At 38.2% G+C, this 26,101-nt stretch overlaps 1 pseudogene; it reads left to right on the top strand.

Annotated features, from left to right (window-relative positions):
- The window catches only part of Rhog-ps3 (ras homolog family member G, pseudogene 3), a 142,122-nt pseudogene that overhangs the window by 105,254 nt on the left and 10,767 nt on the right, over positions 1-26,101 (top strand).

The following is a 26,101-nucleotide window of genomic DNA, read 5'->3' as shown; positions in this document are numbered from 1 at the left end:
TTAAATCCCCTGTTAGTGCTGGAATGTAAACACAAAGCCTTTCTCTTGTCTCAGAAGACCACGTGTTCTTCACTTTATGACGAGATTAAAAAAAAATCACTTACTATTTCTCTTTTGCTAAAGCAAAATGGCTATATTCTATCATTCTCAGGTTTACCTTTGAGTGTATGAATACTGTGGTCTTAATTAGGGTCTTATTGCTGTGAACAGACACCATGACCAGGGCAAGTGTTATAAAGGACAGCATTTAGTTTGGGCTGGCTTACAGCTTCAGTAATTCAGTCAAGGCGGGAACATGGCAGCATTCAGGCAGGCTTGCTGCAGTGGGAGCTGAGTTGTACATCTTCATCGGAAAGAAGCCAGGAACAGTCTGAGAATCCTCAGGCAGCTAGGAGAACACACTTCCTCCAACAAGGCCACACCTCCTAATAGTGCCACTCCCTGGGCCAATTGTATGTAAATCGTTACAATTTCCAAGGGTCACTTTGAAAATAAATTTAGGAAAATCTTTCCCCATGTTCCCTTATCATCAATTTCAATTTTCTTCCCTTTACTCTCCTTTGACCCAAGTTTTATTATTATATGGAGAGAAGGGTAGGCAAAAGACAAGGAGAAATATTGAATATATCTATGACAGTTTGGTGGTGAAGCTTCTCAAAAGTGTACCTGCTTTAAATGAGTAGAGATAAGCACAGGATTCAGTCCTTAGTACACGTGTAACAACCAGGTAGACTTAAAATGATTGCTTGCACAATTCACAAGTATCAGAAACTTGCCCCTACTTCTGTGTATGTACAATGAAAATAATAGATAGACCGACAGAAAGACAGATACATAGATAGATATGTAGATCGTTGTTGAAATAGATTCTATAAACATTGTTCCATCAATTACTGAAGATTCGTATCTCAAAGAGCCACTCCACATTTGTTCCTTATCTTTAACTTTCTTCCTGTCCCATATACATTGGCAGTTGGATGCATGTGTCTTTTTAGTTTTCATTCCTTTAGGAATAGAGTTAAATCCATGTTCACAATGCTCATCTCACTAATTTAGACATTCACAAAGTCACTGCATTTCTACTTAACCTATAGTAAGCAACCAAAACCTTCGATCCCAGAAACACTGTTTAAAGAAGAAAAAATAGCATGGATTGAGTGGTTAATTTTTTCTCATTACGTGTCTGATAATCCAAAAGCCCCAAAATTATCCTCAGGATCACATTTTCTAATGAAGAAATGTCAGAGGCTTCTAAATTGTCACACATAATTAATTTTCCACATGTTAGTCACAGCTAGAGCCCTAGCATCTAGGATGTGAGCTTTGATGACAGCAAACCTTTGTGTGCATTCTTACATAAGTAACAAAGTGTGACTTCCTCTCTCCTTAATTTAGACAGAAATTAAGAGTTGATCATCTACCCTGCCAGGCAGTGGTGGCACAAGCTTTTAATCTCAGCATATGAGAGTCAGACAGACCTCTGAGCTTAAGGACATTAATGTCTACAGAGCGACTTCCAAGACAGCCATAGTTACAAAAATATCCTTTAAAAAACAGAAGAAAAGAAAATATTGAGCATCCAGGCAGATGTAGTACTACATGTCTTTAATCTCAGCACTGGAGTGTGTCCTAAAAATAAGAGTTATTTGTATCTTCCTCTTTCAAAAAAATGTGTTCTGAAAACTGGAAAATTCTATTACCATACTATACAGTCTGTTATATACATGCTAAGATAGAGACTATGATACAGAGATCCAGTATACCTATAAGGATAAAACATATATCTACTTACTCTTCAATCCCTATTCTAAAAAGGAGGGTGTTTGCTACATGCCTGTTTTGTATATCAAGTTGATTGTTACACCACTCAATTTTATTAGCAGTACTAAAAAGGAAAGATGAAAATACCAAACTGAAAAAGTATTTTTATTCATATTTCTTAATTATTGTGCAACATTATCAATCTTCATTGAATGTTTATATTTCTGGTCAGTACAATTCTTTTATGCGATCAGCTATTATACACAGATGCATAGAATTATTATGGATTAATTGGGAGACCAGCTCTCTCTTTCAGAATTTGTGTACGGAGAGCTGTGGCTCAGCTTTAGCTCCAGGACATAGATGGAGTCTGTAAGCTAGTATGTTTTTCAAAACAGACTTTTCTTATGTAGTTCTGGCTGCCCTAGAACATGTGCTACAGATCAGGCAGGCATCAAACACAGATATCTGCCTGTTTCTGAATCTTAAGTACTGTGATTAAATTTGTGCACCAACACCACCGAACTTACAAAGAATTTTGACGTTGAATCGACCATATTTTCCATTATGATGAGATTTTGTGACTATGAGAGCCAAAAAGTGGAAACTGGTAGTTTGAATAAGATGTCCCCTATTAATCTCAAGTATTGAAATATTTGACCCTGATTTGATGGTTATTTGGGGAAGATTAGGGAATGTGCGCACTGTTGAACAAAGTATATTCCATTGGATAGTTTCTGACCTTTCACAAAACTCATGTCATTTTAAGTTAGCACTCTCTGCTTCCTGCCTATCGTTTGAAGTGAATTTTATAAGCAGCAGCATAAGGCACCTGCTTCCTGCTACCTCTTCTCCTTCACAGATCTTATCTGGAATCACAAGCCCATAATAAATACTTTTCTAATAAGTTGCTTTTTTGGTTCACAGCAATGGAAATGCAACTAATAAATAATAGAGAGAGCTTAAGAGGAAAAAAGAAGAGGAGAGGAGAGGAGAGGGGAGGGGAGGGGAGGGGAGGGGAGGGGAGGGGAGAGGAGAGGAGAGGAGAGGAGAGGAGAGGAGAGGAGAGGAGAGGAGAGGAGAGGAGAGGAGAGGAGAGGAGAGGAGAGGAGAGGAGAGAGGACATACCTGGTCTTGGGAAAACTCAGTTCTTTATTTTTACCATGCAGATTTACGTAGTTAGATTTTGGAGCATGTTAACCTCTGAGCAATCTCACTGGTTTCCAATTACAAAGACTTAGGTCATATTTCCTTTTCACAGTATATATGACTTTCAAGGAACACAAGGAACTACCTTTCATGAGTTTTAAGATTATAAACTGCTGTTTTAAACAGATAGCTATTCCCCTTGGAGCTTCTTAACCACAGAATATTTTACTAATTAAGGGAAACATTATGAATGTGTTCTCTCACAATAATTTTCTCCATAGGTTTTGCTTCCCGTTCTTGAAATTGACATAAGTTTCTCTTCTGTGGAGAGATACAACACACATTTCAGCATTATGCTGGCTAACTTGATGTAAACTTAACACAGATTAAAATCATCTGAGAGAAAGAAATACAAATTGGGCAAATTCCTCATAAGATCTGGCTGTGGGCAAGGCTACAAAGCAATTTTCTTAATTAGTGATTGATGTGAGAAGGTCCGGCCTATCTCGAATGTTGATTTCACTGGAATGTGGTCCTGGATTTCATATGAAAGTGGACTGAGAAAGCAATGAGGAGTAAACATGTTATGAGAACTCTGATACACTCTACTCATCAGCTCCTGCCTCCAGACTTCTGCCCTGCTGTAGTTCCTGCCATGACTTCCTTTGATGAAGCCCTGATGTGGAATTGTAAGCAAAACCAACCCTTTTCTCCCTGACTTGCTTTTGGTCATGTTTACTACAGAAATAGAAACTCTGACTAAGATACACAGTTTTCTTCATTAGCCTCTATTTGCAGGACCCCTATTTAGTCTACCACCTCCACTAACCTGTTTTTTTTTTTTTTTTTGGAGCTATTAATTATTTTTTCTTAATCAGGTACATTGTCAGTGCTCAGTTATTTGTGCTTCATTTATAATCTAATTCTGGGACTCTGTGTTGGCTCAGTTGTTATCCTAGTTTTTGTCAATTTTGAGAAATTAAAATAATTCCCTCAAAGAGAAGAATAGTTTATTTCCACAAGTTCTCCTAGGCTTCCCCGCCGCCACATACACACTTTGTCACTTGTAAATACCATGCATACACTGAAACAACAAAGCAGTGGAAATTTACAATTTCTATCCAACTCTCCTTCCAGAATCCCTAGAAGGAGTAACCAGTGCTTCAGTTGTTCACTTCTGCATGATCCTGCATACAGAGTATAACCAGCTATGATAGAATCATGAGTCTTCCACAGACCTCTGATTAAGAGTAATTTAGGAAGACCTAGGTATTGTTAATTCAAAGGACACATAGAATAATGATCCCTTTTGCAACTTTTCTTTTACATTTTTGTGTCTTCCAGGCCTATCCCAGCATGATCTCTGTTATGTAATGGGATTATTCAACAACATAGAACTGCTATGTGTATACATATATTTATGAACTGAAGGTCAAGTGTTTGTGGTTTCAATATCATTCAGTTCAAAATGAACTGTTCAAGTTACATAGGCTTGGCCCAAAGTTAAGCATTTAATCTATATATTTTACTTTATTTTATTCATGTTTGTGTCCATGTAGACATGTCTATCATGCTCAGAGTGACCATAAGGAAGTCTTTGGACCCAGAACAGAAGGTATAAATGTACGTGAACCACTTGGTATGAGATGTATAAGCTGGGGTCTGAATTCTAATTGTTTGGTGAAGCAGCAAGTGCTCTTAATTTCTAATCTCTCTCCTTCTTCATTTCCCTCTTCCTCTCCTTGTTTCTCCCTCTCCCTGACTTTCTGCCCATTCCTACTTATACCATCTAGTTTTGAGCCAGATTCTTTCACTGAACTCAGAACTTGCTAATTTGGCTAGACTAGCCAGTAAATTCCAAGATCCTGGTGTCTCTCCTTTTCATTTCTGGAATTACAGGTACATGTTGTCTCCACCTATTTCTCATGGGTTCTGTGGAATCAAACTCAAGGTCTGCATGCTTGTCAGGAAAGAACTTCATTGAATGATCTATCTCCCCTGATCCTGTACTCTTTATTAATAGAAATAATCATTAATGCTTTTAAAACAAGTGATATAAAACAACCAAATTCATAAAATCCAATATTCATTCAGAAAATTAATCAATATTTATTCCTTTTGAAACACTGTTTGAATTTCACTATTATTATTATTGCATATGTATATGTGGAGTTTGTGTGTAGACGAATGGTGTACATACTTTTGCAAACATGTAGATGCCAGGGAGTAACTTTGCAAAAACATATTCTTCTCTTTCAATTTCATGTATGTTTTGGTGATTAGATTTACTAGAAACACTCTCTGAATTTTAATATTATTGTTCTTATTATTGTATATGTACGTTTGCAGTTTGTGTGTGAATGGATGTTTGTATGCTTCTGTACATATGTAGAGGCCATAGAGTAACTTTGTGAATTTCATTCTTCCAGTCTATGTTCATACGTGTTTTGGGGAGTGAATTCAGTGTGTCAGGTCTATGGAGCCAGTCTTCCCTGTTAAGGCATCTTGTTGACCTCTGTCTTAGAAACTCTCCTTATAAAATTTATTTTTCTCTTATATTTTGGCGATTATAATTATTTCTCTCACCAATTCTCCCTCTGAAACCTCCCACATGACCCTCCTTTATTTTCTTTCTCATTCGTGTCTTCTTATTCACACACACACACACACACAAACACACACACACACACACACACACACACACACACACACACACACACACACACACACCAGCATCAGATTTATAAAGGTAAATCAAGAGCACATGAAAGGCATACTACAAAGATCTGAAAATTCAGGTCTGAAAACACCAAAACTACCCTCATACCTGAGCATCTACGACTCTAGCAGGAGTAACCCAGGATTGTGGTATGGCAAGCACACTCATCGATCACAAAGTGACTCACCACAAACAATCACCAGGAAATTTGCCACAACGAAGGATTTATGCCATATTATTAGTTAGCTTACTGTTGTTTTGATAACACACTGACAAAAAACAACTTGGGGAGGAAAGAGTTTATTGGGTTTGTACTTTCTCATTATGGTTCATCTTTGATACACTCAAGATAGGAAGTTGAAAGCAGGACCTAGTGCAGAGAAACTCTGGTTATTGACTTCCTCATCATAGCTTCTCAACCTGCTTTCTAAGAGAATGTAGGTAGAAATGCCTAGGGAAGGCAAAAAAAAAAAAAAGTGGCCTGAATCCTCCCACATAAATCATCCATCAAGAAAATACTACCACAGACTTGCCTACAGGTAAATCTGATGAGTCATTTTCTCAATTGAGGTTCCCTCTGCACAGATGACCATAGTTTGAGTTAAATCAAACAACTAACTAGCCTACTTCTGTTCCCTGAACTCCAAACTTAATAGTTTCTACTGACTGTTACATATAACTCGCTTAAAACTGACTGTCCAAATTTAAATTGGGTACCTTTACACCTTGGAGAAGCTTTATGTCTTCATTGAAGTTTATACAGCTTCTTTCTGATCCCCATGTTGGGCTTCTGCTTACATCATCTATGGCAGGTTCTCTGCCTTCAGTGAAGCCCTTTTGAACCCTGTAATCTCTTTAACACTTTCATTCCAATTTGTAATCTCTCTTCCTCTCTCCCCATTCTTTCTCTTGCTCTTCCTTTCATCCCCTCCCTCACTTCCATTTCTCTCTTTTACACACACACTCTCTGCAGTGTAGTATATAATCTAAGATTTACTATTTATAATCATGATCCACTCATTTGCTAAGTCACTCTCTTAAGGCATCAGATCTTCTCATGCTTAAGGACTAGTGGCTTCTTCCTTTGAATCATTGGGTTTGGAGACAATAGTGGAACCCTGTGCTCTGATAAAACATGAGGATCTTAATAGAAATCTCACACTTGTGAAGCAAAGGAATGATGCATCTAAATTCCTGAATCTAGAGAATCAGATCAAAATGGGTATCAGTTGTGCTGTGTATTGTCCTAGCTTCTCTGTGCCACCACCCATCACTCTTATTTCTTCCTGTAAAGTCAGTACAAATTATTTTTCTTTATATGTATGGATACACATGAATGTATATGTGTATTATGTGTGTATTTGTATATATAATATATATGCATGTACATATATATATATATATTTATATGGTTTGTGTGTAATTGCAGGTAAATAGAAAATAACATGATCCTTTGCAGTTTTTTAATTGGATATTTATTATTTAAATTTCAACTGTTATTCCCCCTTGCTGTTTCCTGTCCATAAGTCTCGTATCCCATTTTTCATCCCCCTCCTTCTATAAGGGTTTTCCTCATCCCTAAACACCCACATTCCTGCCACCCAGCCCTGACATTCCCCTCCATAGGGTGATCTAGCCTCAGAAACAAGGGCTTCTCCTCCTATGGATGACCAACAAGGCCATCCTCTGTGACATATGCAGCTGGAGAAATGGGTCTGTTCATTTGTACTCTTTGTGTAGTGGTTTAGTCCCTGGGAGCTCTGGTTGGTTGGTATTGTTTTTCTTATGGGGTTGTAAACACCTTCAGCTTTTTCAGTCCTTTCTCTAACTCCTCCAAATGGGACCCTGTTCTCAGTTCAATGGTTTGCTGCTAGCATTCACTTCTGTATTTGTCATGCCCTGGCTGAGTCTCTCAAGAGACAACTATATCAGGCTCCTGTCAGCATGCACTTCTTGGCCTCAGCAACATTGTATAGGATTGTTGGCGCTCTCTCTCTCTCTCTTTCTCTCTCTCTCTCTCTCTCTCTCTCTCTCTCTCTCTCTCTCTCTCCCCCCCTCTGTGTGTGTGTGTGTGTATGTGTGTGTGTGTGTGTGTGTGTGTGTGTGTGTGTGTACATAGGCTGGTTTCCCAGGTGAGACAGGCTCTGAATTGCCATTCCTTCAGACTCTGCTCCATATTTTGTCTCCCTATCTCCTTCTATGAATATTTTTGTTCCCCATTTTAATAAAGACTGAAGCATCTTCACTTTGGTCATCCTTGAGCTTCATGTGGTCTGTGGATTGTATTTTGGGTAATTTGAGATTTGGGCTAATATTACTAATCAGTGAGTAAATGACATGTGTGTATTTTTGTTATTGGGTTACCTCACGCAGGATGATATTTTCTAGTTCCATTCATTGCCTATGAATTTCATGAAGTCATTGTTTTTGATAGCTGAGTAATATTCCATTATGTAGATGTACCACATTTTCTGTATCCGCTCCTCTGTTAAATGGCATCTGGGTTCTTTCTAGCTTCTGGCTATTATAAATAAGGCTGGTATGAACACAGTGGAGCATGTGTCTCTGTTATATGTTAGAGCATCATTTGGGTATATGACCAGGAGTGGTATAGCTGGGTCCTCAAGTAGTCCAATGTCCAATTTTCTGAGGAACCTCCAGACTAATTTCCAGAGTGGTCGTACCAGCTTGAAATCCCACCAACAATGGAGTAGTGTTACTCTTTCTCCACATCTTAGAAAGCATCTGTTGTGACTTGAGTTTTTGATCTTATCCATTCTGACTGGTGTGATGTGGAATCTCAAGGTTGCTTTGATTTGCATTTCCCTGATGACTAAGGATGTTGAACATTTCTTTAGGTACTTCTCAGCCATTCAATATTCCTTAGCTCAGAATTCTTTGTGTAGTGCTGAGGTCCATTTTTAATAGGGTTATTTGACTCTCTGGAGTCTAACTTCTTGATATATATATATATATATATATATATATATATATATATATATATATACACACACACAGACACTCACACACACACACACACACACACACACACACACACACACACACACATATGATATTAACCGTCTATCAGATGTAGGACTGGCAAAGTTCTTTTCTCAATCTATTGGTTGCCATTTTGTCCTAATGACAGTGTCCTTTGCCTTACAGAAGGTTTGCTGTTTTATTAAGTCCCATTTGAGATCCTTGAGCATAAGCCATTGGTGTTTTGTTCAGGAAATTTTCCCCAGTGCTCAAGTGTTCAGGATTCTTCCGCACTTTTTCTTCTATTAGTTTCAATGTATCTGGTTTTATGTGGTGGTCCTTGATCCACTTGGACTTAAGCTTTGTACAGGGAGATAAGAATGGATTGATTTGCATTCTTCTACATGCTGACTTTCAGGTGAATCAGCACCATTTATCTAAAATTCTACCTCTTTTCCACTGATGGCTTTAGCCCCTTTATCAAAGATGAAGTGACCACAGGTGTGTGGGTTTATTTCTGGATTTTCAATTCTATTCCATTGATCTACCTGCTTGTCTCTGTACCAATATCATACAGTTTTTTTTTTTTAATCACTATTGCTCTGTAATACTACTTGATGTCAGGGATGGTGATTCCTCCACAAGTTCTTTTATTTTTGAGGATAGTTTTTGCTGTCCTGGGTTTTTTGTTATTCCAAATGAATTTGTAAATTGATCTTTCTAACTCTATAAAGAATTGAGATGGGATTTTGATGGGGATTGCATTGAATCTGTAGATTGCTTTTGGAAAGATGGCCATTTTTACTATATCAATCCTGCCAATCCATGATTATGGAAGGTCTTTCTATCTTCTGAGATCTTCAATTTCTTTCTTCAGAGACTTGAAATTCTTTTCATACAGATCTTTCACTTGCTATGTTAGATTCACACCGAGGTATTTTATGTTATTTGGGACTGTTTTGAAGAATGTCATTTCCCTCATTTCTTTCTCAGTGTGTAAACTTATTCTCAGTGGTAGAAAAGAGAAACAGAGGGAAATCTGTGAAGCCAGCCTATTCTATGGAGTAAGATCCTGGCCAGGCACCACTATTATAAAAATTCTGCCATTAAAACGTTAGAGTTAAGGGTATAGAGAATTTGGTGCCGAGCATTACCAAAGATGGCCCAACTACATTGCAATATCATTCCTCTATTTAATTCCATTTCCCTTTACTAATTACAGTACTGATGGATTTTCAAAATGAAACATACATCTCAGAAAATTAAAAACATACACCTACAAATAAGATAAAATATACAAAGCTTTTCTTTATTTTTCTGGGTCTCTGTTACCTACTTCAGAATAATTGTTTTTAGCTCTGTTGTTTACCCATGAATTTCATATTTTCAATTTCTCATGAGTTTAATAATGAGTTTATATTATGTAAATTTATAATAAATGTTTATTATCTATTACTTGAATGATAGACATCTAAGCTATTTTCATTTCACAGGTACTGTAAATATAAAACCAGTGAATATGGATGTGCAGGTATGCTAGTAGTTTGATATGGGTTCTTTTTGGTATGTGACCAAGAATGCTATAGTTAGATAATGTGGTAAACATATTCTTAGTTTATTTCATAACCTAAACACTGATTTCCATAGTACTTATATCAGTTTGCACTCCTACCAGAGTTCCTCTTTCCATGTTTCTGTGACAGCATTGGTTTAATTTGTATATTTATCTTAGCTATTCTCATTGGTATAAGATTATATCTCTAAATGTTTTTAATTTTCATTCATGAGAAGTAAACATGTTGAATGTATTTATAATACTTCTCAGCCATTTGTGTTTCCTCTTTTCAGAATTTTATATTTTGTTTGCTGGCCCATTTTGAAAATTCTATATTTTTGAGATTATAACTTATATTTCTCTATTTTCTTCCCTCCTTCCAATCCCTCTAATTTTCCTACCTCCATGAACTCATTCAAATCAATGGCCTCTTTCACGATTAGTTGTTACTGAGTGAATATATGTATATACTTATATACTCAAGACCCTCTTGAAGTAGATTGCTTTTCATAATATTACATTTTAGAAATAATTTGTATATTCCAAAATTTCTCTATTAAACATATACGTGAAAGAGATTTTTTTCCAAACTAAATGCTATTCCTTCAATTTAATGATGGTGTCCTTTGCTGTACAAAAACTTTTCAGCTTTATGAAGTTACATTTATTACTTGTAGAGCTTTCTGTTTGCCAGGGTCCAGCCTCAAAACAGGATCAGAGTTCTCAACTGGAAGCAGGGATATCTGGAAGGTGTATAATAAATATACACAGACTACATTTGGGTACAAACTGACAGGAAATTTCAAGGCTTAAACTCACTCTCTCTCTCTCTCTCTCTCTCTCTCTCTCTCTCTCTCTCTGTCTCTCACAGCTTGAGGCTACACACATTCTGCATTCTCTTGAGCACTCTGAATTTTTTATTGCATTTTTCTTTTCTCAAACTGCAACACTTATGCACACCTCTGTTCATTACCCTTTCATTCTCATACACACTGTTGATACACACCTCACACATATCTCACACACACCACATGCACTCTAATTTCACTCACATGCACAATCTTCATACACACCTCACATTCTATCTTTACTTACTCTTCACATTCTCTTCTCATTCTCTCATGTTCGCTCCCACATGCTCGCTCTCATTCACTCTTCACATGTTCTCTCTCATTCATTCTTCACATATTCTTCTCAAGCTTGCTAGCCTTTCTCTTGCCCCAGTCTTTTATTTATAATCCAAAAGCAGGTAGAAAAAAGACACTGTATAATCATTGCCAAATCAAATTCAGAAGAATAACCACATCCCACAAAGAACTAAGGATTACAATTGTTCCCCAAAGTTCCAAGCTTCCCCTATTCCCAGGCCTGAGGCCAAAATAATAATAATTACAAACTTATAATCATTTAAACTTTAACTTTTAACTTATTATACTTCAGAACTCAAAGCTACGAAGTCAGCTACTTGCATTTTTTCTGTGAAGCTCTAATGATAAATGACACGAGCAAAGCTGCCAGACAGTGGCCAGAAAGAATCAAGTTAACCCTTAACTCAGTGATTCTGCTAGCTTTCTGTTCCTTGCACACAATGACTCTCATAAGAGTCCCAGCATTTTGACTTAGTTTTACTAGTATATAATTTTATATATTCTACACATTCTTATTCAGGAACCACTCTCAAGTGTTATATAAAACTTATTTCCTAACTTCATTAAATTTTTCCTTTCTTAAGGTCCCAATGTTGGCTCTAATTCATTTTATAATAATTTCTTTAAATTTTCTTTGAAAGTCAAGCATTAATCTGGAACTACTATTGTGCAGTTATTACATTGTTTCCAAGATAAGAACACACAGCATGTACCTGGGCCATTAGGGCTGTGTAATGCTGTGCCTCTAAACCTCAATTTCCAATTGTTTAAGAATCATAACAGCAAGGAACATCTAGTTTCACAGAATTCACCAGAGCAAAAGGAGAAAGAAGTAGGAAAGTCAGATATAATAGAATAATTATGCACACCAAGGCCAACTGAAAGGCAGTCACACACAAATGAAATCTATATAACCGTTGTCCAGGGCTAAGGTTAGGAGAAATGGGAACAACCAGTTTATACAAAGAGCTGCTGCGGGCTACTGAGATGTCTCCATCCTGGCCTACTGCAGGCAGCCTCTTATTTCAGATGGCAGGTCCCCTGGAGGGATGTGTCTCCTGCTTCTCATGGTCCCAGACACCACCCTACTTTACAGGGAGCTGCCATGGGCTTCTGAGATGTTTCCATTCCAGCCTACTGCTGGCAGTACCTGTCATTGTATGTTGTCCCCAGCATCTGTTAAGAATGTCAATTCCTGTGTCAGTGAGTTCAAGTACATCACATACGTTCTACTGTATCAGATTCAGGACACTGGGTCTTAAGTTGCAGTCCTCATTTCATTTGCAGTTAAGTCTGTGTAGGGTTAGAGGTAAGAATCCAGACTCATCCTTGTATATGACCCTGAGCATCATTTATTGATTTTTTTCATATTTTTAAACAATAACATGGTTGTGTTAGTGTGAGCTTATATGTGAATCCTCAATTTTATTCCATTGATAGGTGTCTTATGTCAGTACCATTTTTTTAACCTAAGCTCTGTAGTATAACTTGAAATATAGGATGGTAGATACTTCCTGCTCATATATTATTCAGGATTTTTTTTTTGCTATAGTAAGTCCTTTGTGTTTCTGCTTGAGATTCTGATTACTATTTTCCAATTTTTGTGAAGGATATTACTAACGAGTATATAGAATTTGTTAGTTGCTTTGGGTATGTTGGCCATTTTCATATTAATAACCCTGCCAGTCCATTACCACGGAAGTCATATCATTCTCTGGTTTCATAAGTTTGCCTTTCTAGTTTTTAAATTTTCACTGAAGCCTACACACACACACACACACACACACACACACACACACACACCACATACCACATACCACATACCACATGCATACACATATAAACACACTATTTAAATGTATGATAATATATGTATATATATGTTTTATACATTATATAAAACATTTGTCTTTTGGGGGATTATTACTCACCCCATATTTTAATTTCCCTTTTTATATATTAACCTATAAATGTCATTTTTTTTTGCAGCTGAATAGTATTTGGTTGTTCATGTATATGTATGTTAATTGGTTTTCTATTACAGGGGATGGACACCAAGACCATGGCAACTCTTATAAAGGAAAGCAGTTAATGAGGGTTAGCTTCATAGATTTAGTCTGTTATCCACATGGCAGGAAGCATGGCGACACCTAGAGAAACATAGTGCTGGAAAGGTAGCTGAGAGTTTTATATCCAGATTGGCAGGCGACAGGAAAAAAGTGACACTAGGCATGGCCTGAGCTTATGAAACATCAAAGCCCACTGCCAGGGACACAAGTCCTCTAAGAGAGCCAGACATACTCTAACAGGGTCACACCTTCTAATAGTGCCACTCCCTGTGACCCTAGGAGGTCATTTCATTCAAACCAACACATTAAACTCCTTAGTCCCCGCAGGATCAGAACCATGTCATAATACAAAACTGCATTCTATACAACTTCAAGATTTCACATTGTTTATCAAACAATATTTAAAAGTTCAAAATTTCCTTTGAGACTCATAGCAATCTCTTAACCGAAAGGCCCTGTAAAATCAGAGTTAGAAAAGCAGATTATGGAGCCCATAGCTGCCCCCGGCTCTCCTCCACAAGGAGGGCACCAGGTCACTAATTCCAGTGGAGTCCAGAAGAGGGAGGAGACACTGCCTCCAAGGTAGTGACTTTACCACACAATGCAGAGCATCAAGTGTGTGGTGGTGGGCGATGGGGCCATAGGAAAGATGTGCCTTCTCATCTGCTATACAACTAATACCTTCCCCAAGGAATACATCCCCACTGTGTTCAACAATTACAGCGCCCACAGTGCGGTTGATGGGCACACCATAAACCTAAACCTGTGAGACACTGCCGGCCAGAAGGAGTTTGACCACACCCTTTCCTATCCTCAGTCCAACATCTTCTTCATCTGTTTCTCCATCGCCAGTCCACCCTCCTATGAGAACGTGAGGCACAAATGGCACCCAGAGGTGTGTCACCAATTGCCTGATGTGCCCACCCTCCTGGTTGGCACCAAGAAGGACCTGACAGCCCAGTCTGATACCCTACGGCGCCTCAAGGAGCAGGGCCAAGCACCCATCACACCACAGCAGGGACAGGCACTGGCCAAGCAGATTCATGCTGTGCGCTACCTCCAGTGCTCAGCATTGCAGCAGGAGGTGTTTGCTGAGGATGTCCGGGCAGTGCTCAACCCAACACCAATAAAGCATGGGCAGTCCTGCATCCTCTTGTCACCCTGGGCCTCAGCTTGGGGGCTATCCCTTGTCCCTCCACCATTTGTGCCTTGGCACCTTGTCTGCCCCCAGCTGTGCCTTAAGGACTAATTCTGGCACCCTCTGCTGGGAACTCCCTGAATGCCTTTTATTCCTTAAGGAGGTACACAGGGAAAGGGGCTTTGGGCCCCACCCTACTCTGCTTGGGAATACCAAGTATTCCATGAGTTCACCTTAACCAGGTTGATCTTTCTAAGAGGCTAACCCAGTGCTCCCCTCCATTTCCTGCTACTGAGCAGTTCATCCAGCTTTCCACAAAGTTGTTGCTGCCTGATGTGATGCCTCCTCAAGATAGGGGCTCTAACCTCTCTCTGTCTTAGTTCTTGAAGTAGGCTCTCAAAAATGTTCTCTCCTTCTCCCAAGGGAGGAGCCACAGAATCCTCAGAAGAAAAATGTGCCCTAACCTGCCCCATGTGCCCAGGATTGATGCACCTGCTGAATGACTCAGGCCCCATGCTCCTGGGGGCCTTTCCTACCCCCATCAGCATCAATAAAACCTCCTGTCTCCAAAAAAAAAAAGAAAGAAAGAAAAGCAGATTACCCATTCCTGCCTCACCCCTCTATCATCCCCCCTTGTGGAAGGGGGAATGGGAAGGGGAGCAACATTTGAAATGTAAATAAATAAATAAATAAATAAATAAATAAAGGGGGAATCACTTTAAAAATTAAAAAAAATTGACATCAAGTCAGAATAGAATTTTCAAAAATTTTTGAAATGGAACCAATACTTTTACATTTAATACTTTCGATTGAAGTGTGAGATCAACACTGAAAAGTATTAAGGATGTCAGAATCCCATAGTTTCAAATATTCCATTAAGATTTAATTTAATTTTATATGTAAAAATAAACAAGCACACCATCTCATTAGCATAAAAAAGCAGATTAAACACTTCCCATATACAATGCCACATGATATACATTACTATTCCAAAAGGGAGGAAAGTAAGCATTATGAAGAAATATTGGACCAAAACAAGGCTGAAAAGAAGGTAGGCAAACTCCAAACTCTGCATCTCCATGTTCAATGCCAATGTGCTTTTCATATCTGCAACTCTTTTAGCTTTGTTGACAGATACATGCTCTTCTCTGTTTGGCTGTTTTCACAGCCTGTGAGCACCTTTTCTTGGCAGGTATCTCTTGGCTCTGGCATGTTAAAATTTTTAAGGTCTCTAAGGCAATCAAGGCTTCACAGCTTCAAAAAATATCCACTTTAGGCCTATATGCACATACTCTCCAGACACATTCATGACCTCAGTGGCTTTGCATAGGTGTGAAGAATGTTTTTCTAAGATCTTTCCAATATCCTTGACTCTAAAGCCAGAACCACATGGCCTGTTGAGCAGTATTCACCAGGAGAAGCTACTTAGGGATGGGTTGAACCCAGTAAAAGTCTTTGTTAGTCAGCTATGGACTATACTGAGATTTGGAGAACCCAGTGTTAACCTGAATATTTCCTGTGGTGAATTTTAAGCAGAAAAAAAGCATGATCTGGGTTGACATATTTCAATTAACAAAAACATTTAGCCAGAGGCATGAACTACAAAAGCTAGAAAGCAAAGTTAATGCATTTTGAGACTTTGCCAAAACTATACAAATTTAATGAATTATGTCTTTGCTTTCATTCTGGCAGGTGCTGTCTACATGCTGAGTTTACACACTGATTGTTACTTTCTTCATGAAATCAGTTGTGCTATGTTCTGGGGGCCAATTAAGGTCTGAATCTCTGTTATATTACTCACTGGTCTTAGTGAACAAGTCAAGACTCATTTTCTTTTAGTGTAAAATGCAGAGTTCCACTGTTCATCTAATCTTTCTTTTATCTCTTGAGATTTCTAAGTTTGTCCAATTTTGTAGAATTACCTCTGACAGGGGATTTTTAACTATTGTTTTAATTCAAAAACTAAAATTTTAATACTCCTAGATGCTGGCTAATGAATTTATTTAGTCAAACCATTAGTACGTATACACAGAGTAGTTAGTATCAGAAGCTCAGTAATACTGTGGTTGTCCATATGAATTAACCCAAAAGCAGAATAGCAGTAATCAGAAGAAGGGAAGTGCCTAGACTAAAAGGTTTTATATATTACACAAGTTTCTTGTTACTTATAAGTCCTTTAACATTACTTTAGGCTGTCTCTAGTCACACTGACTTTCATTGGTCAATAGACTCAAATCTGGTTAGTTCTCACATTCATGTAGTACAGGGGCAGGGTATCTCAGCATAACCAGCACTCCTCACTTATTTATTGGGTAGGAATGTTTAACTCCATTCCCAGTGACCCTTTCTGTGGCATATTGTCTGATTCCATGTTGTTTGTTTTCTGTTTTCCAAAAACAGAATCATTTAAAGAAGTTTCTTTAGGAAGGGTCAATTTTATAAATCCAATTTTTGTAATGGAAATTCCCATGTTCCAAATCTCTATTCATACAAAACATATGTTTCAAGAGGAGGTAGAGGAGCAGAGAATGAAAACACCTGAAGACCAGTGAGACCTTATTTTCAATGAGTCTGTAGTCTAGAAACAGTTTATTTGGCAGTAGCATCTGTGGCTTCTGTTTCCTTGACTTGGGTAAGGTGGATCAATGTTTAATGACAGCTATTTTCACAATAATAGGAATGGAGAGAAACACTGTAAGGAATCTTTTAAAGTTGATTTCTTTGCATCTTTGGCTACCTAAATGACACAGTCAATATTACTAGACTGGACAGGGGGAAACTGATGGCAGATTCTCAGAGGTAAGCTGGCTCTCTCTGATAGACAAAGTCTTTATTAATGGCTGTAGTACCTGTAGTGACTGTTTTTTGTTGTTGTTGTTGTTGTTGTTGTTGTTTGTTTGTTTGTTTGGTTTTTACATTTACTTTGTTTATATAAGTATACTGTTGCTGTCTTCACACATATCAGAAGAAGGTGTTGGCTTACAGATGGTTGTGAGCCACCATGTGGTTGCTGGGAATTGAACTCAGAACCTCTGAAAGAACAGTCAGTGCTCTTAACTACTGAGCCATCTCTCCAGTCTGCCTGTAGTGACTTAAGAAATTAATGGTTAGAGAGTTCTGCCAATTGCTGGTCTCTGAGCATAGGAAGCAGTAGTGAAGATCTCCCAACGTAATTTCATAGAAGGGTAAATTTCTCTGTATATGGGTACAGTGGGCAGAAGCAAAACAAAAGGAGGCCTATCCATCCTTTGGTGGTCTCCAATGAGTGGTTTATTAATGTTTCTTTTAACATCTTTTTTCTTTTTCTTAAATCTGGCCAGAACTCTGAGGCCTATATGGAAAATAGAATTTTCATTCTATGTCTAAGACCTAGCTATTAATCAAGAAGTTTAGACTATAAAAGCCCATTACTAGACGGACGCTAAATAATGAGATTAGTTCCTGGAGGAGCTTCTTAGCTACTATTTGAGCAGTTTCAGTCCAGATAAGGAATAGTTCTACCCATTAAGAAAAGGTATCTATAAAATGTAGCAAACACTTTTGTCTTTCCTCAGTAAGCTGGATCTTGATGAAGTCAGTATTTTCCAGAGTTTATGGGAATGTTGGTCTATCATTTGGACCCCTTCCTGCATAAGAGCTTTTTGTTTTGAATCCACTTGAGTATGAACTAGAATCTGACTGAGACATCCTATGTTAGCGGTTCACTCTCTATTTAAGATACCTTGGTGTGAGCAACTCAGAAAGTTTTGTGAACTCCACATGAGTTGCTTAACTTGAGCCCAAATCATTTCAGTTGAAGTAACTATAACAGTTTTGCCTTTTATCTTGTGAGAGTCATGAATGAGGACATATGGGTTAGTCATAAGGAAAGACGATATTGGGATTGATAATGGGGTGTTTCTCAAACCAGACTCAAGGATGAGCCTAGTACTGAGTCTCACAGTCATTTGACAGCCAACATTCTGATATTTTTCACAGGAGGGTGCTGTGAGTGTAAGAGCTTTACTCAGAACTTCGTTGTTTTCTTTTATTAAAATTGCTGGAGTTTTCACAGCTCTTAGACAGGTGGGGCCCTCCTGTGGCTACAGGGTCCAATCCTTTCAAGGTTATATACAAGGTATTTCCAAGCCCCAAAGTTTGAATTAAAATCCTTTTGTCTTTTCTTTATTCTCAGTTCAAATTCGAGGCTTAGTGCTCTGTTCCACTGTGCTAATGTATAATATATAATGTATAATGCCTTGCTATTTCCTTAAACTCTGGTACTTGGAGGCAGCAATTCAGAGGCTGTACCTGGCTCTCAAATCTCAAACTCTCAAACTAGTCTCTTAGTGTTTGGAGTTGGGATCTGAAGAATGGCATCAATGCTACATTGAGACAAGCTCCTTTTTACTCTCTTAAGCTGGTAGCCAAAAATAAATTGTGTTCTATAAAAACGCTGGGCTTTCTTAGCCTACTTTATGTACTATGAGATCTGTAACTCTTGCAGCAATCCCCTCAGTGATCTATTTTCCAGGAAACCTCTGATGGAAGGCCAGAAAGTCTGTATTTAATGACTTTAAATCCTCGAGCAACCTGGTCTAGGTAAGTTCCTTTTATAATCAAAGATGATTTGACTTACCTCTGTCAATGAGAGTTGAAAAACACATCTTTCAGGTCCAAGACAGCATGCATCATTGTGTGTGCTCATGTGTGTGTGTGTATGTGTGTGTGTGTTTGAAATAATCCATTTCATGACAATCAGGTGTCTTACATTTCTTCACAGGCAGGAAAAGTATATTTCTCGGTGACTAGCAAGGTATCAGGATGCCTGATTCTTTGATCCAAGCAATATGAACTGCAATTTTCCCTTTTGATTCCAGAGACAGTATGTATTGTTCTCTCTGAATGGAGGGAGAAAAACCTGATTAGTTGGACCATTCTAAGAGCTTGGTGTTGGTCAAGTCCTTGGGAGGGGATGTTTTTATCAAACAGAGAATGAGACACCAAAACTTTTCTTGTTATCTATAAGTCTAACTGAGTCTCCTCAGAAAAAGCGACAGTACATTTCAGTTCTTGCCAAAGGTTTTGTCCCAATTTTATTGTGTCTGTTGTTATACACCCTTTGAGCTACTTCCAACAACTGGGGTCTGCTAATTCATTTTTTTATATTTTATAACATTTTTATAGAATCTAGGACAATTGGGTGTCCTGTTTTTCAGCTGTCTTTCTAAAAAGTACCACTGAGATTTAGATAAAGTCTCCTTAGCCAGGCTGGTATATAAGGGAAAGTCCCTTTTGTCTAGGCTGTGTTGTCTGGCTGCCCATCCCAGGGGCAGCTTGGTTCCTTTTCTTTAGAAAGTGCTGCGTTTTATGGATCACTGATTAAGAGTGACAACAATCATAAAAGAGAAAAGGGGTGGAACTTTCTGTTTTCCTTCAAACTTAGCCCCCAGTAATTTTTCCCTTCTCTGTGGCTGATTAGAGCATAATGACTGGTGTAGAGGGAATGCTCATCTGGGGAAACTATTTTCCCTATCCTGTGTGCATTCTGTTTAGAGGACAAGGGGCCCTGGATGAAATACCTGGCTTTTCCCCTCCTCCATACAGGGGCCAACCCTGTGAGCAGGATTCAAGCAACTAAATAATTGAGTGCTCCTGCTCGAGGAGTAGACAAATAGAGCTTTTTTTTTTTTTTTTTTTTAGGTTTCTCTGGGCAACATGTGGGGGTGGGGGTGTTGCAAAAGGATTCAATATAAGACAAAGATTTTATGCCAGAGGTTTTTTACACCAAAGGGAGCCACTGGTTAATAGGGTGAAAAAGAACTGTCAAAAACACACAGACATAAAAGGACAACCGGGAGTGACTACCACACATTCATACACCTGAGCAGATAGAATGATCTAGTAATGTTTATATGGATCCTGCGCACCAGATCCTCATTCCTGTCTGAACTTTCCTGTCTGTCCAACCAGAAGGTGCCCTGACCAGACTTACATCTAGAGGTAACAGACCCTATGACGTACTAATTTAGAAGTATTAGACACCTCTAAGGAATTAGGCAGTATTTGATCAAGCAGAGCCCCATGGAGCTGGAACATCTCAGTCTCTGCACCTCCTAGAATTCCCTTGACCAAAAGACTTTTCCTTGCTCCAAGTGATTCTGAGACCCCCAGTGTCTTGAGGACTGATCTCTGAGAGTTTGGTGGGACCTCCAGAAATGTTGTGGGGTTTTCACCAGAGAAGACTGCTTGTACATGGGTTTAAACTGGTAGAAAATCTTTATTAGCTAGCAAGCAACTACATGGGGAATTCAAGATCCCAATGTAGCTCTGAGCCTTCCTCAGTGTAAGCTTTTAAGCATAGAAACTGTGTTCAGAGTTGTCAGACTTCAGTTAACAAGGAAATCTAGCCAGGAGTAGAACTACAGAATCTAAAAGCAAGGTTAGTACATTATGAGACTTTACCAGAACTATACAGGTTTTGATAGATTATGACTTGCTTTAGTGTTGGCAGGTGCTGTCTACTTGCTGAGTTTTATAGCATGGATGATATTTTCAACAAGCTATGCTAAGGTCTGGAGTCTTACTAATTTCTGGAACCCTGTATTTAACCAAAGCATTGAAGTACTGCTGATTTCTGGTCCAGAATGTGGCTCCCTACTTTAATTACATCTTCACCAACTTTCCATTTTTTATACTTTCCTTATTGTCTAAGTTTGGCTATCCTACATCTTGATCTCCAGGACATTCTGACCTTGAACTTAGAAGTCCACCAATCTCTGTCTTCTGAGTTCTGGGGTAAAAGTTATGTACTGCCACATCTGAACCAAAGCTGTTTTTAAATTCCATTTCACAAGTTGGAAGTTTAGCTGGGCAGGGCCTTGCCCGGAGGTCATCAATCTCTTTTTGTTCCATTTTGCTTTAGCCTCTTCTTTAAACTATTTTCTGATGCTCCTTTTCTCCTCAAACCAAATATTTTATATTTCTTTTCCTTGTTCAGCTTACTCTTTTTCAAAAGAAATCTATGTAATACTGGCCACCAACCACCAAGCAACACAAGCAAAATATTAGGTTGTTCTGAAATTGTCCTATACCAAAGGACGTTCCATTTTGCATGTTCTAAGTTGTTTATCCATTATACTTCAACATAGGGTAGGGCCAGGGAGTGTGTGTGTGTGTGTGTGTGTGTGTGTGTGTGTGTCCATGTGAGGGAGAGTAGAAAGGAAGAAATCAGCCACCAGCCCAAATTATCACATGAACAACCTCTATAGCATGTATTATTCTCTGAAACCCCTTGATCCAGGTCTCCAATGTTCAAGTCACACTTAGTACCACTGTCTTCCCTGCTCCTACTACTATGCCCTATTAAGCTGCACTTAAAACATTCTAGTGCTTTTCTTTTTCTTTTTCTTTTTTGCCACCAAGTGCACTTTATTGAATCCACTGTGGACAGATATGCGAAGGTAACATTTGCATACACATAGCATAAAGGGTCAAGGCCTTAGCCTCGGGGAAAGGCCAGATGTGGACTGTGGAACACAGGGCAGCTAGAATCCAGAATGTGGCATTCTTTGTGAAAACGACAGAAAGACTACCACAGAGGTGGTTGAGAAAATTATGATGCAGATAATGAGCATGAGGATGCTGAAGATCAGGGAGCTAATGTTCAGGCACTTGGCAGTAGAAGCATAGGGCTGGGCTCCAATCACATCATCTACCATCTTACTGTCCCTGGACTTCATATAGTAGGCATAGCTAATGAAGCAAGTTCCAGATTTCTCATGTTCATATGCTCCAAAGTAGTAGCATGACCCTGCTGTTCCATAGAACAAACTACACACAGATGGCTGAAAATCATAGGGCTGGGAAAATAATATCTCCCCCAGTTTATCTTGGTTCAGGAGAGAAAGGTACACAACACTCTGTGGGAGATAATTGTTTACCCATAAGATAAACTTAATCATTTTAAAATGTTGGTAGGGCGTATTTTGCTTTTGTTTTTCTTTTTGTTTTTCTATTTTTTTTTCCAGAGACAGACTTTCTCTGTAGACCATGCTGGCCTGAAACTCAGAGTGCAATGGTATCTGCGTCCTAAGTGCTGGGATTAAAGGCATGAGACACCAGGGCCTGGCTAAAAAGAAGTTTGATGATTCTGTTTTTGTTTTTGACATAGACTTTCTCTGTTTAATAGCCATGGCTTTCTTGGAACTCAGTAGATCAGGCTGGCCTCAAACATGAAGAGATCCACCATGCATGACTTTTAAAAATTAACAACAACAACAAAAACAACAACAACAACAACAACAACAACAACAACAGCAACAACAGCAACACCTTTAAAGGATCTCATTATGAAGTCCTTGCTGACCTGGAACACACTACATAGACCAGGCTATGCTAAAAAATCATAAGTATCAGCCTCTGGTCTTAGTACCTGGGATTAAAGGCACATATTGCCACACCCAGCCTTAAAGTTAATCTTTAGCATGTGAATTATTTAGCACTCATATTTTCTGTAAGTTGCTGTCTGGCCTTTAAAATCTTTCAGAAGTTCACTAGTACAGCATTTGGCTTTATGGTAACATTTTCCTGGGGCAATTTGTCCACTTGGGCCAGTCTTTTTATCTAGAGCTTCTCTCAGATTTTCCCAAGACATTGTCCCCCATACATCATCTTTTGACCATGTTCTCACATGTATCAAAGAGAAATACATTCTATAACATATATTTTCTTCATTTCCACAGCACTCAGAATAAACATATCCACATATAATCACCTGCCAAACTTTAATTCATTCTCTCATTCCATGGGTGGATATCTCAAAGTCCTCACCTTGGGAGCCTGGTAGTACACACCTTTAATCCCATCATTTGTAAGGATGGGTGAATCTCTAAAGGTCATCTTGGTCTATATACTAAACTCCAGACAAGCCTGAGCTACATAGTAACTGCCAGTCTCATAATAGCAACAACAAAACAGCAGTTCAGCAACTGCAGGAGCCACAACACAAACAATAAATCTCAGACAAAAGCAATTCTGAGGCAGAACTTTCACTAATTATCTTAGTTTCCTATCCTGGCTAACTTTAAGGTCCCTGGCTGTATAATGAATCATAATTATTTTCTTTATTCATATTAACATTTTAAACTGTAGAACATTTTATCACGACTAACTTACTTTCTTCATTTTCACTGATTATGTACAAGGAAAGAAAAATAGGATGTGAAAAAGCAGAAAGTCTACAGTACAAAAAAGTGACCATAGGCATTATTGGCAAAGGAGAAACCTATTTCCCTTTGCAAGTGGATGCCACTTGCAAATAGCTTCCGGGTTATAGGTGGGAGCCACTGTGCATTACACTGTCTAAGCACTGAAAGCCCATCAGGCTTGAACCTGGGTAGTCTGTGTATATCTTAACAGTTCAGGCTAGGCCCCATGGCTAGGAATAGGTGGGTAACAGAAAACATAATTGTTGGTAGTTTTATGGATGATTTTTCTCATATTGTTTTATTTGGACATTTGTTTGTCTGACTGGTCTTTGCTTGGATACTTTGATTATGATCTTGATATTTTTATGATTTTACTTTTGACTGGGGGGGGGAGAGAGAGAGAGAGAGAGAGAGAGAGAGAGAGAGAGTAGAATGGCATGAAGTAAGGGAGAATCTGAAAGGAATTGGGGGAAGGGAACAATATATGATCAGAGTATATTGTTAGAAACCAATTTGTTCAACTAAAAAAAAGGGGGTGGAAAGCCTGGGGTAGTGGTTGAGTGCTTAAAAATAGTGACAATTTTTTTTTCAGATAATGTAGGTTCAATTTACAGCACCCACATGCATGGAAGGTCAATTGTCTATAACTCCAGTTTCAGAGCATTTGACACTCTCATCTAGCCTCTGAGAACACCAGGCATGCCCCTCATCCCCTAATGCACACACTTATAAAGTAATAAAGTAAATGTGCGTGCGTGTGCGTGTGTGTGTGTGTGTGTGTGTGTGTTTGTGTGTGTGTGTTAGAGAGAGAGAGACAGAGACAGAGACAGAGAGACAGAGACAGACAGAGACAGAGAGACAGACCCACCACAGAAAATGTTATCTGGGTAAAAATCCCTTTTTAACTAACAGGAAAATGCTGTATCAGGTCATCAAACTTCACTCTAGGAAGGAGACAAAAGAGCTCCACAATTAGGATCCTTGAATTTCAAAACAACATTTAAAGAAAAACAGGTCTTGAATTTGAAAGAGAGCAGGGAGTACACAGGAGGTCTTAGAAGGAGGAAATGGAAAGCTAAATGGTAATTTTCTATTATAATCTCAAAACAGTAAAAACAAAAAAAAAAAAACGAAAAACAAAAAGAAAAAAAAAGAAAAAGAAAGAAAGAAAAACCTCTTTGTCATTTGGGAAATCTTTTGACACTGTAACAACAGCGACACCTATCATCCAAAAAAATTGTGGCTGAAATTACATGAAATTACATGAGAGTATTGATGTCAAAAGTAAGTTTAAAAAATGTTTTGAAAAGGTGAGGAGACCATGAAGAAATAATACAGCAGAATTTTTAAAAAATTATTTTAAAGCTAAAACAAATAAAATTTATGGAGGCAGGGAAGATCAGTTTATGGATTTCAGTAAGGAAACGGAAGAAACAGGCATGGTGGCACAGACCTTAAATAATAGCACTTGGGAAGCAGAGTCCATTCTTGTTTACTTATGCTTTTTTCTTCTTGAGTCTTTCATGAATTGATTGCATGAATTTGATGCATGTTAGATAACAATTTCGAAAAGTAGGGACTGCTTGTTTGCTTTTAATTTCAGGAAAACAAATCCCTAATTTGTATGGGACAAATGTACATATTTTAAGCCATATAAATTCAATCCAATTCAAGCATTTCAGTGATTTATACATTTCATTTATTTCAGTATATTACTATTAATGGTTTTAATAAAATTTTAACTATAATGATGCTGATTGCCACTTATTTTTTGAACTATGCTGCTTCTAATCTAATATGCCATATATTAAGCAATACCAATTCACTAATTTTAATAAATTCAATGTAACATATTCACTAGTTGTCAAGACAGCTGTTGTATTTTCAGTTCCTACGAAGTCTACATACTATCAACTGGTTTTATAAACTGGATGTATTAGGAAGCACAGTAGTGGTTTTGAGGCAGCCTAGTCTACATTATCAAGTTCCAGGTCAGTGAGAAGGACATAGTGAGACTAAGATACAAAAATAAATAAATAAATAAAAAACCAAACAAAACAAACCAACAACTACAACAAAAATAAAACAGTGTCAAAAACAACAGGAATATTTTATTATGAAACCCAGACTTGCAAAGTGTAGCCTTGGTCTGATTTCTAGCACCACATAATTCCTACAAGGTAGTTTCCTACCCAACCAGGAAAGATCCTGTTTCAAAATGTCCCCAACTTGGGAAAACAACACAGTGCCCTCCTCCACCCCCACTGCAACTGCTCCATCCTGCCAAAAAACAAAAGAAAAAAAAAACCAAAAAACAAAAGGACAAAACCTGGCATGGTGATTCACAGTTGTAATGTCAGGGTAGAAAACTTATTCAGAGTTTTAAGCCAGC

The sequence above is a fragment of the Rattus norvegicus genome, chromosome 1 (genome assembly GCF_036323735.1).
Source record: "Rattus norvegicus strain BN/NHsdMcwi chromosome 1, GRCr8, whole genome shotgun sequence".
Classification (NCBI taxonomy): domain Eukaryota; kingdom Metazoa; phylum Chordata; class Mammalia; order Rodentia; family Muridae; genus Rattus; species Rattus norvegicus.
This window is presented reverse-complemented; position numbering and strand designations above follow the sequence as displayed.